The following is a 10,034-nucleotide window of genomic DNA, read 5'->3' as shown; positions in this document are numbered from 1 at the left end:
CATTGTGGTAAGTTCTTGTTTGTGAGTACACCGTAACATATTTAACTGACACGTTAAGCTTGTTAGTTTGATCACTTAAACAATACTTTGTTGTTTTCATTTTAAATGCATTTGCATGCCCCATGTCAATCAGCTTCCTGAGAATATATTGGAATACTTTTTCAGCAATCTATTTGACATTTCTCAAGAACAGATTCTGTCTCTTGTGGTCGTTCAAGCGATCATGATGTATTTCCTATTGAATTTATGATGTATGATTTTTTTTCAGAGCGCTTTGTACCTGTGCAGATACCTGATTTAATTTGTAGTTGTCCAAAAGAGGCATTGAGGCTGAAGCCAGGGAAAGGGGTTTCTCTCATCACAATGAGTAAGGAACTGAAAGTCTTTAATAAAATCCTTCTTAAAACTAAATTTTCACAAGTTGTCTTCAGTACGTATATAAAATATATGCCACGCCCACACTGTACCACCCTGACCCTGTTGAAGTTCCTGTGTGCGTGTGTGTGTGTGTGATCTCCACATGCCCGACCTGAGTTGTGATGCATGCAACGCCACTTGGACTGCTGGAATAGATGCGTTAATTAACCGGAACTACTGGCCTGCTACGCTTCAGTTCACCACCGTTTATGAGACGGATGTTTTCCATTCATTCGAACAGATGAAGATGGCATCACCAGGGTTGTCCTGCCAGGCCTTTTTAAGAATGCTTGATCAGCGCACTGTCCACTTTGGTCGTGTGAGTATTGAACTTCTGTAGCCTACAGAACATCTGTTTGTCATCTGGGTTGAATTGGCTGCTAATATAATGGTTGCACATTATTAGCTGTCGATTTCTTTATTTTTAAATAGACTGGGACGATCCTAAGAGATGCCTTTCAGAAATCCTTTTTTGAGTGGGAAGCGGTGCAGTTTGAGCTGGAAAACCTCTGCAAGGAAGAGCCTTTCAAGTGTCCAGCATGCACACCGGACATGGTTGCATTATCAGTGGACGGAAATCGCAAACATTACCGTTTCAAGAATGCAGCCAGGTACTTCTAAATGAGTATATTGTAACACCATTTATCTAAATAAAAAAACAAGTCTAATATGCACCAAGTGTCCTCATACTGTAAGATATAGTAAGCTGTTAGTGTGCCGTTTTTGTTTTCTTCAGATCTGAGGAACCGGCTATCTTTGAAGGCAACTTCATAGCCAAGGATGAAGACGTGCACAGATTTGTGGAATACATACACCAGAAGACAAAGCATGTAAGCATGATTGGATTGCATACAATAATTATATGTGCACGAGTACATACGAAGGTTTTCATCTTTCATATTCCATAATGTAGAACTCCGGAAAAGGTGTTTGTGGAGGGGAGTGGACAGCAGCCAGAGAGACCTCCAGAAAATCTACCAGCCGTATAGATGAAGAGGGACTGGAACTCGCGGTGTGTCGGTGTCGGTGTTACGGCCGGGCTCCACCGGGCGCGTCAGCGTCGCGTCTCCGTCACCGTCAGGGAATGTTCCCTTTTTAATCAATGAAGGGTGGCTCCACTGCCCGCGTTGACGGAGACGCGACGCGTGCATTAAAATTGAACCGGTGCGTTTTTTGACGCGACGCGACGGAGACGCAACGCGTCCGGTGGAGCCCTGGCGTTACTCTGTGCCCTAAATATGTACAGGGGAGAAATATATGCCTACCCCATGTACCTGCAGCAAAAGCTGGCCAGCAGCCAAATCAATTTTTTTTGTATGGATGTGACATGCAGATATTGGCCCTACCTCAAAAAAGTGTCAGATCAATGTCCAGAGCTGAAGCATCTTTTGAACATGAAGCCATTTCTTTCCGTGTTTCATGCCAAAGCCCATGATTTCAAATGTGAGGTAAGGAAACATTGCCATTGGATTGAATGACTTTATCAGAACACTAGTACGTGAATGTCGCGGCTTGTCGCCATCATCTGAGCATTGTATTTGTTGTATATTTACCCAGGTGAAATGGAGTGGGCAATACCAGGATGGCGCTGTCACGGTTCGAGTCAAGACAGTGAATGAGGACCCAAGTGCAAGATGAGAGGCAGAGGCAGCTCAGTTCAAATTAAGGTTTTTATTTCACCAAACCAGAGTAGGAGGCATTCATCAGTGTCCAGGTACAGGCAAAGGTCAAAACACGGGTAGGCAGTCAGAAGTGAACACAGAACAAGGAGTACAAAGGGAAACACTAAACTGGGAAAACTAGGGGATCTGAAATACAGGGCAAACGAGGAGTCAAGGAACAAGGTACTAACAAATACTCACAGTGACAATAATTAACGAACCAACGGAGAACTGAAAACACAAGGGTATATAAATAGACAAGGACTAACTAGACACAGGTGAACGCAACAGACAAATCAACACAGGGATTGGCTGGGAGACTAACATGACACAGGAGGAGAACACTACACTAATCACAGGGTTAGACAAGGCAGGTAAACATGGGCAACACAGGAAACCAAGAGACACTAGACACTACAAAATAAAACTTAAAAGTACACAAAAGTAAAACCCAAAACAAGGAACCTAGGGAAACACATCAGGGTGACAGAACAGGTCACGTATCGTGACAGGCGCGGGTCAGACACTAGGGGAGGAGGTAGAGCAATGCAATGCCTTCCTCTCTAGGATTGCAGTGACCACAAAACACATGTCAAAAGCAGGTGAGGTGACCACATACAGCACTAGCTGTAAAGAAAAAACATTACTTAAGTGTACTTAGGATGTTAACATTTATTGTCTCCACCAGCCGAAGGCATGGGGAGAGTATGTTTTGCTGTTTGTCTGTGTCCATCCGTGTGTGTGTGTCCATCCATCCGTGTACAGCGAATCTCCGGCACTGTTGGCTCAGCCGATGCCAAACTGTGCACACACACTCCCTGGATGCCAACGACACACCTCTGCCCCAATTATTACACAATGGCCTGGTATAGCGTCATGAGGCCGATTTTTAGCAAAACTAATTTCTTTATATTTTTTGATAATGTTGATATCAATTTCTTTTGGCAGGACGCAACGACATGTTAACCCTCATGGCTATGAACTGGAATCGGAAAAAGTGTGACAATTTAGCCACCGCACTGGCTCGCCGGTATCAGAAGGTAATGACATCAATAACGTTCTTTTAGATGTTGAATATCCCGACATGTTAGAGACAACATTTGTTTTATTGGCTATGATTCATTGTAGACCAGCAAGGCTCTTCAAAGCCACTTACAGAACCTTGAGTCGATGAAGGTCAAATTTGCAGTGGCAGAGAGCCAGTTGGAAGAGTGGGTCCAGGATGTAAAGGAGTGGGCTGAAGGTATAACGCTGTTCTCATTAAATGCTTTTGCCAGGTGACATCAGTAGAGAATGTAATGTTAACTTCCACTCACATTGTGCCTTGTACTCATCCTCTACTGCAATCTTGCATGAAATTGTGAATAATTTTTCACTTAAAGTGCAACCCACCTATTTCGTCTTTGCAGCACCAGCTGCATACGGGCCCAGTGGCTTGGAAAGCACAATTGAGATGCTAGTGGTGAGTCTCAGGAGGAGGACCCAGCGCCTTTATGCCGATAATTCTGGGAACAAGGGGCGTGCCAGGATCCGCCGCAAGATTAGGTCGGAGAAAGAGGTCTTGTCTTCTGCTGTGGAGCAATATAACAGCATGGTTCCATGCAACGAAGCCCTGTCCATGGAAACCATTCTGTCTGTTGAGAAAGCATGGCCATGGCACCTACAACTCACTGGTATGTACACTAGTCTGTTGACTACCAACAAATCAGATGCATAACGACACAATAATAGATCATATGCTTGCTTGTTGAACTGAGGAGTGGCCAACACATGAATCATGTGTTTACAAATGGCAATTGGCAATCCTACTCATTCTCCCTGTGAATCTGTGTCAAAAATGCATTCCAGACTCTGTCGATCTCAAGACGAAGAGAAAGGCATTCGACACCGTAATGGCTGTAAGGAGACATGAGGAGGAGAAGAAGATCCTCGTGAAAGAGATGAATCAACACTGGAAGTCTCTTTCAACTCGTGCTGATGGCCTAAAGGAGCTATCTTGCATTATTTCATCTGAGGCAACGGAAGGTATGTATTGCAATATAATAATTCATAGACATGATACACAACTCTGACGACTGTTGTTAACCCATTCTGGGCAGGAACCCCTTCTAGTGTTGTAAGCATTATGTTATACTTTAGCTATTGAAAAATAGCAGATCATAGCGCGGCACTATGAGCTTGTAGATCTGCAATTTTTGAAAAATCCTGAAAATGTGGCGCGAATCTTTGAATATATATTCTGTCACAGTGAACATTTTTAACTCAAGTCTTTGCTTCTGGGGGGGAACAACATATTTTTAGAGGGGCGTCCAAATACAGATAATGATGGGGTCCTTGACATGAAAAGGGTTGAGCACCACTGACATAGAAACATGTCCTCAGGTCTAAATGGGTTAAAGTTACTAACAGACTTTTTCTTGTGTTCTAAGAGTCACCCCCGTGGGGCCTGAGTGAAGACGGGTTGAACGGTCTGCAGAGCATCATTCAGAGAAAGCTGTGGAAGATCAAAGAAGTGATGACCCACTCAAGGGAATGTTACCTGCAGGTTTTATCTGGAGCAGAGAGCGTCAGCTTTTTGGAAGATAGTCCTGCTGATGATGAAGAAGAATATGACATTGACTCTGACACGTCCGATGACGAACTGTAAGCAGCAAATGCCCGGGACTAACAAGCAATAGCATCCATCTGCAGGCTTGGATACCTAAAGTGCTATTCAGCCACGCTGGAACACTTTTGTTGGACTGCTTTTTCTATGTTTGATTCCCCCCCGGGTGTGGATTAGTTACCAATTTGTTTCCGACAGCAGAGACATCTTATCAACATGTCAACAACATATCAACAACTGACTTGCTTAGTTGAATTCTTGATTCTGAATCAATGCATTCTAATCATTGAATAATGACAAAATTCCTTTTTTTGCCATGAACACATTAGGCAACAAGTCTTATGCGCACACATATGGTATGAGACAGGTACATAGGCAGGGCTCAATGTATTCAGAAAAATTCACATAAAGTGCACAAAGACCTGCACACCGTCTGCACTTGCAATACAAACTTTATTTAGGCAACGTTTCTTTGACCGAAATGTTGCCACGGACACATTTGTCTGCATGGACATATTATGACCCCTGTACGGTCTGGACCTGACCGCTCAACTCAATAACAGACTGCTAACAAATCCACCCGCTTTGAATGTGATCAACCCGATAATCACCAGTGGCAGTAGTCTGGGGGCTGGCTGCAATTAGGAAACACAGAAGTGACTGCGCTTCTCCGTACTTGCAGTTATGTTTAGGTTAGTGTATGAGGTGGTTTGCTCTCAGTAGGCTCCCAGCATGTGCAGTAGGTCGATACGATCATCTTGATAAGTAACCTACTGGTGATTATCGGTTGATTTTCAGTCGAATCTGCTAGACAAATCCAACACTCAGCACCTGGCTCTTATCAATCTGCATTGCTTTAAAAACAATATCCAGTGTATAAACAAACACATTGTCATCTACAGCTGAAAAGTACAAAATAAATTCTAGGAATCTGTGTCATGTTTGTGTCTCTTGCTACCAAAATATATAGTCGGAATTCCGACACTGACAAAGGCCTGCGCGCAGAAACGCGTCTGCCTGGTTTGACTGCTGCTGTGGATTCTAACTTTATTAAACAAGACTACTACTATTACTGAGAGTCTGGATTTTATTCTCTTTCTATACGTATTCCCTGAATCTGCACCATGCCTGAACACTCACGGACTCACCTTGGGTTGAGCGAGCCTTTCCCTTACAGTTAATCATACATGTTAGGAATATAATTCAGCTATATTTGAATTAAGATAAATATTGTGTGTATGTGTGTGTGTGTGTATATATTACAGTAACACCAGTGAATAAATGAATGTGGTAATACATAGTGTGCTATTAATGTGGTAACATGTAGTAAGAGTGTGCTCTAAATGTAGTAATAGTGTCGTAATAGTGTGCTATAAATGTGGTAATAGTGTTGTAATAGTGTGCTATAAATGTGGTAATAGTGTTGTAATAGTGTGCTATAAATGTAGTAATAGTGTGCTATTACATAATACACATAGTAATACAAAATAACACTTGTGTGAAGTGAGGGGCGCTCTTATTATCTCATTCTGGCCAATCACAATTTGTGAGCTCACTTGTGTCTTCAATGTTTGTGTTACACAAGGTTGGTGTACAGAAACACTCAAAGCTATGCCCTCAACAATGGAAACAATGACCTGTTAGGAGCACAGCCAATCCAGAGCCAGTTCACTGATACCACTTTTCTGACAGATAGTTTGGTTAGCATCAGCTCACAACTAACAGGCCTACTGACCTTTTTTCATGAAAAAATGCATAGCATTGACACTACAAGCCTATACTATAATCCTGTAAGGGGAATACAGTACTGTATTGCCATACAGTAGGCTTTATTAGGGTTCGGCTTGGGTCATTTATGGGTTGATTATGGGGATAATGGGGTCTAAAGTGTTCCAAATTATAAAGGATGACTATGTATGGTACATGCAAATATATTGAACATGTTTGGCTATTAAATACCCCCTCAAACATTATTTGACTGATTTCATCATATAGCTTGGCTCTGAAATGGTCTGAGAGAGTATATGTTTTATGAGACTGGATTTGGAAGGCAATCGAGATTATACTTTGTCGTGGCACAACAGTGAAGACATCTTTGGAAAAGTCTTGACTGGTAGAGAAACCTATTTGAGGGTGAGTATCGTGTGTGGTTCCTGTTCAGTGCTCATCACAGACGCCCTTTGAACCTGACACTAATTGAAGGCTTGTAAGTCAGCATCAAAATGTGCTAGAGACAATGGGCCTCATGCACCAACCGTTCTTAAGAAGTTCTTAAGAGGAAATTTGTTCTTAGACCCACTTAGGAAGTTTTTAAGAAGGTTTTGGGATCCCTCAATCTTTTCTTAGCTGTGATTTGTTCGTAGGTAAGAACAGAATCTACGCACACTGTGGAGCACTCTTAGGGTGCCTTTTTCGTTCTTAAGTGCAATCTGAAAACATAAAGGAAAAACAGCGCCATCTGCATGATGCTCAAAGTTTGGTCTGAGGACCTCAAGGGGTCCTTGAGGAAGTTCCAGGCAGTCCACAGCAAAATATGGAACATTTACCACTTTAATCCCATTTTATACTTTGAAAATAGCCAATCTACAAGCTCACAAACGCATCCCATTACTGCCCATTTTGAGCTTGTAGATCGGCTATTTTCGAAACATTTTGATAAATCTTCAAAACATTTCCCTAGCAGAAAATATTTTCATATGGGGGTCTGCAGAATGCATGTCAATTTGGGGGTCCTTGACATGAAAATGTTTGAGAACCACTGGTTTAGAGTTCACAACCCAACCCAAGTTGACTATTGTGAGATAAATAATGAAATACATTCATGATTATTGAAAATATTGAAATATTGATTCACCCCACCTGGGTGAACACAGGTAGAAAAGTGAATTCCCAATGCCTTATATGGGATCGGTGGGGCGGTTCCCTATGGTAATTAGGATGTTAATTAGGATATGTGGGGCGTCTACCTATGATTATTTGAATGAACTGGCACACCCCTTCAAGTTACGAGGATTTGGATTCATCATCATAAGAACATGCTTACGAACAATTCTGCCCAATGGGCCTCATGCGCCAATAAGTTCCTAACTTTTCCTCTTACATTTCTTCCTAAGTGAATTCCTAAGTCCAGTCAGATTCATGAAACGTTCTTAAGTAGGCAGAATTGTTCGTAAGCATGTTCTTATGATGATGAATCCAAATCCTCGTAACTTGAAGGGGTGTGCCAGTTCATTCAAATTATCATAGGTAGACGCCCCATATATCCTAATTAGCATCCTAATTACCATAGGGAACCACCCCACCGATCCCATATAAGGCATTGGGAATTCACTTTCCTACCTGTGTACACCCAGGTGGGTGTGGTTTTGCATGACTCCATGGCCTTGCCTGCAGTCACACCTGTGTGTGATTGCAGCACACAGAAATCACAGGACCTCACACATAGAAATAAAGTTGAGTGTCAAGAATACCTAAACTAAACTCCAAACATTAAAAATCAATAATACTGTGGAGGTACTGAAGTGAACAGAAATTCAAAATTCATGAATGTATTTTATTATTTCTCTCACAATAATCAACTTGGGGGGGGGGGGGGGGTGGGGTTATGTGGTGGGTATGGTGCATTTGTTTGGGTTGGGTTGTAAACTCTAAACCAGTGGTTCTCAAACATTTTCATGTCAAGGACCCCCAAATTGACATGCATTCTGCAGACCCCCATATGAAAATATTTTCTGCTAGGGAAATGCTTTGAAGATTTATCAAAATGTTTAAAAAATAGCCGATCTACAAGCTCAAAATGGGCAGTAATGGGACGCGTTTGTGAGCTTGTAGATTGACTATTTTCAGTATTGTCAAGTATAAAATGGGATTAAAGTGGTAAAATGTTCCATATTTTGCTGTGGACTGCCTGGAACTTCCTCAAGGACCCCTTGAGGTCCTCAGACCAAACTTTGAGCATCATGCAGATGGCACTGTTTTTCCTTTATGTTTTCAGATTGCACTTAAGAAGTGCAATCTGAGTTTTTCCTTCGCCGTTTAAGATCCTTTGGTGCTATAGTAGACGGATTCTTCTTTTGTTTTTCACTTCTGTAATTATGAGTGTTCTTCAGTACTGTTGTGCAGAATTCCCCCTTCCACCAGTAGGTGGTGCTGTGTGATTTGATATGATGACATGATGCATTATTTCAGGTTTAGTTCAGGCAGTGTTTAGGACAGCTAAGGGTCCTTGGATCTGTATAAATGTGCTCAGCAGCCATTTTGTGCTCTCTTTGCATCAGACTGTCAGAGGAGTCAGATGAGTGAATGCTCCTAAACTATATTACATTCTGACTTCTGTGAACAATATAAAGCAATCCTCAACTGTGACCTTGCTTCCGTGTGACTCTTTGACCGGAGCTCATCAGTAGATGAAGAACTGGCCAGTCTACTTAGCCGAGATAGCTATAATCTCTAATATTGGTCCTTCGAGCCGGATTCTTCACCTACGGTGGTTACAACATGGCAGAGCAAGGCGCAGCAGCCCCAGGTGGATCCTCAAGGGAGTCACGGATCAGATATCCACCAAAGCATCTACTAGAATACGAGGTAACACTACCACCGTCCTTCCTGGGACCCAGGACCTTCAGTGCCAGCACTCCAGAGCTGTGGCAACCAAGTAGTCCGGTCGATACCACTACAGCAGTTGGCCATCTGTACCCAGTGCTCGGGCATCGGACAGGTTTTGCACCACTGGGACTGGAACAAGGTTTATGCAATATAGCTGGGTAACAGCTGTCAGCACGTAATATTTCAAATATCAATATTCATAATTTATGAATATGATTTATTAAAATATTACAATATCATAATTATATTGCTCACGTCACTGTAATGTAACATGAATTCTTGGACAGACTTGCATTACATATTCCAATACTGTATTGACCATAAACATATGATACATAGGACACAACCACTTCTTAATTCAAATAATCAATTTATTAAAAATAAACAAATGTAAAACATGGGTAGAAAGAATCAGGTTTAAGTGGTACTTTTGGTCATAGTAAGTGTCAATTAATGCGTTTATGGACAGGCAAGTCCTGTCACCAAAGGCATGATCACATCTCTGATGCTCTCATCAAAATCCTCTTTTGAGTTAGAATTAAGTGAGAAACATCAGTTTTGAAATAAAAATAAAATAAAACGAATTTAGTACGCCCACCGGAAGTAGGCTAAAGTGTTAGTAAAATAAGGTAAACTTTAGTTTAGGATATCGTGTGGAGAAAGAGAATAAACAGATCTTGGCCGGGTAGGCTAACAGTTGCTTATGGATAAGCTGTAGTGGTGAACTGAGGAGAGACAGAATGTCC

The 10,034-nt window shown here is 41.9% G+C and overlaps 2 long non-coding RNA genes across 2 annotated transcripts; both read left to right on the top strand.

Annotated features, from left to right (window-relative positions):
- Window positions 1-633: 633 nt before the first annotated feature.
- LOC306918105 lies at window positions 634-1,428 on the top strand. Its single transcript, XR_013789285.1, has 4 exons — window positions 634-736; window positions 850-1,028; window positions 1,154-1,247; window positions 1,331-1,428. It is a non-coding gene; the product is annotated as an uncharacterized lncRNA (long non-coding RNA).
- Window positions 1,429-3,272: 1,844 nt separating this feature from the next.
- Window positions 3,273-4,011, top strand: LOC306918104. Its single transcript, XR_013789284.1, has 3 exons — window positions 3,273-3,321; window positions 3,488-3,751; window positions 3,927-4,011. It is a non-coding gene; the product is annotated as an uncharacterized lncRNA (long non-coding RNA).
- The last annotated feature ends 6,023 nt before the right edge of the window (window positions 4,012-10,034 follow it).

Source organism: Electrona antarctica (assembly GCF_951216825.1).
Source record: "Electrona antarctica genome assembly, contig: scaffold_222, whole genome shotgun sequence".
Classification (NCBI taxonomy): Eukaryota; Metazoa; Chordata; class Actinopteri; order Myctophiformes; family Myctophidae; genus Electrona; species Electrona antarctica.
This window is presented reverse-complemented; position numbering and strand designations above follow the sequence as displayed.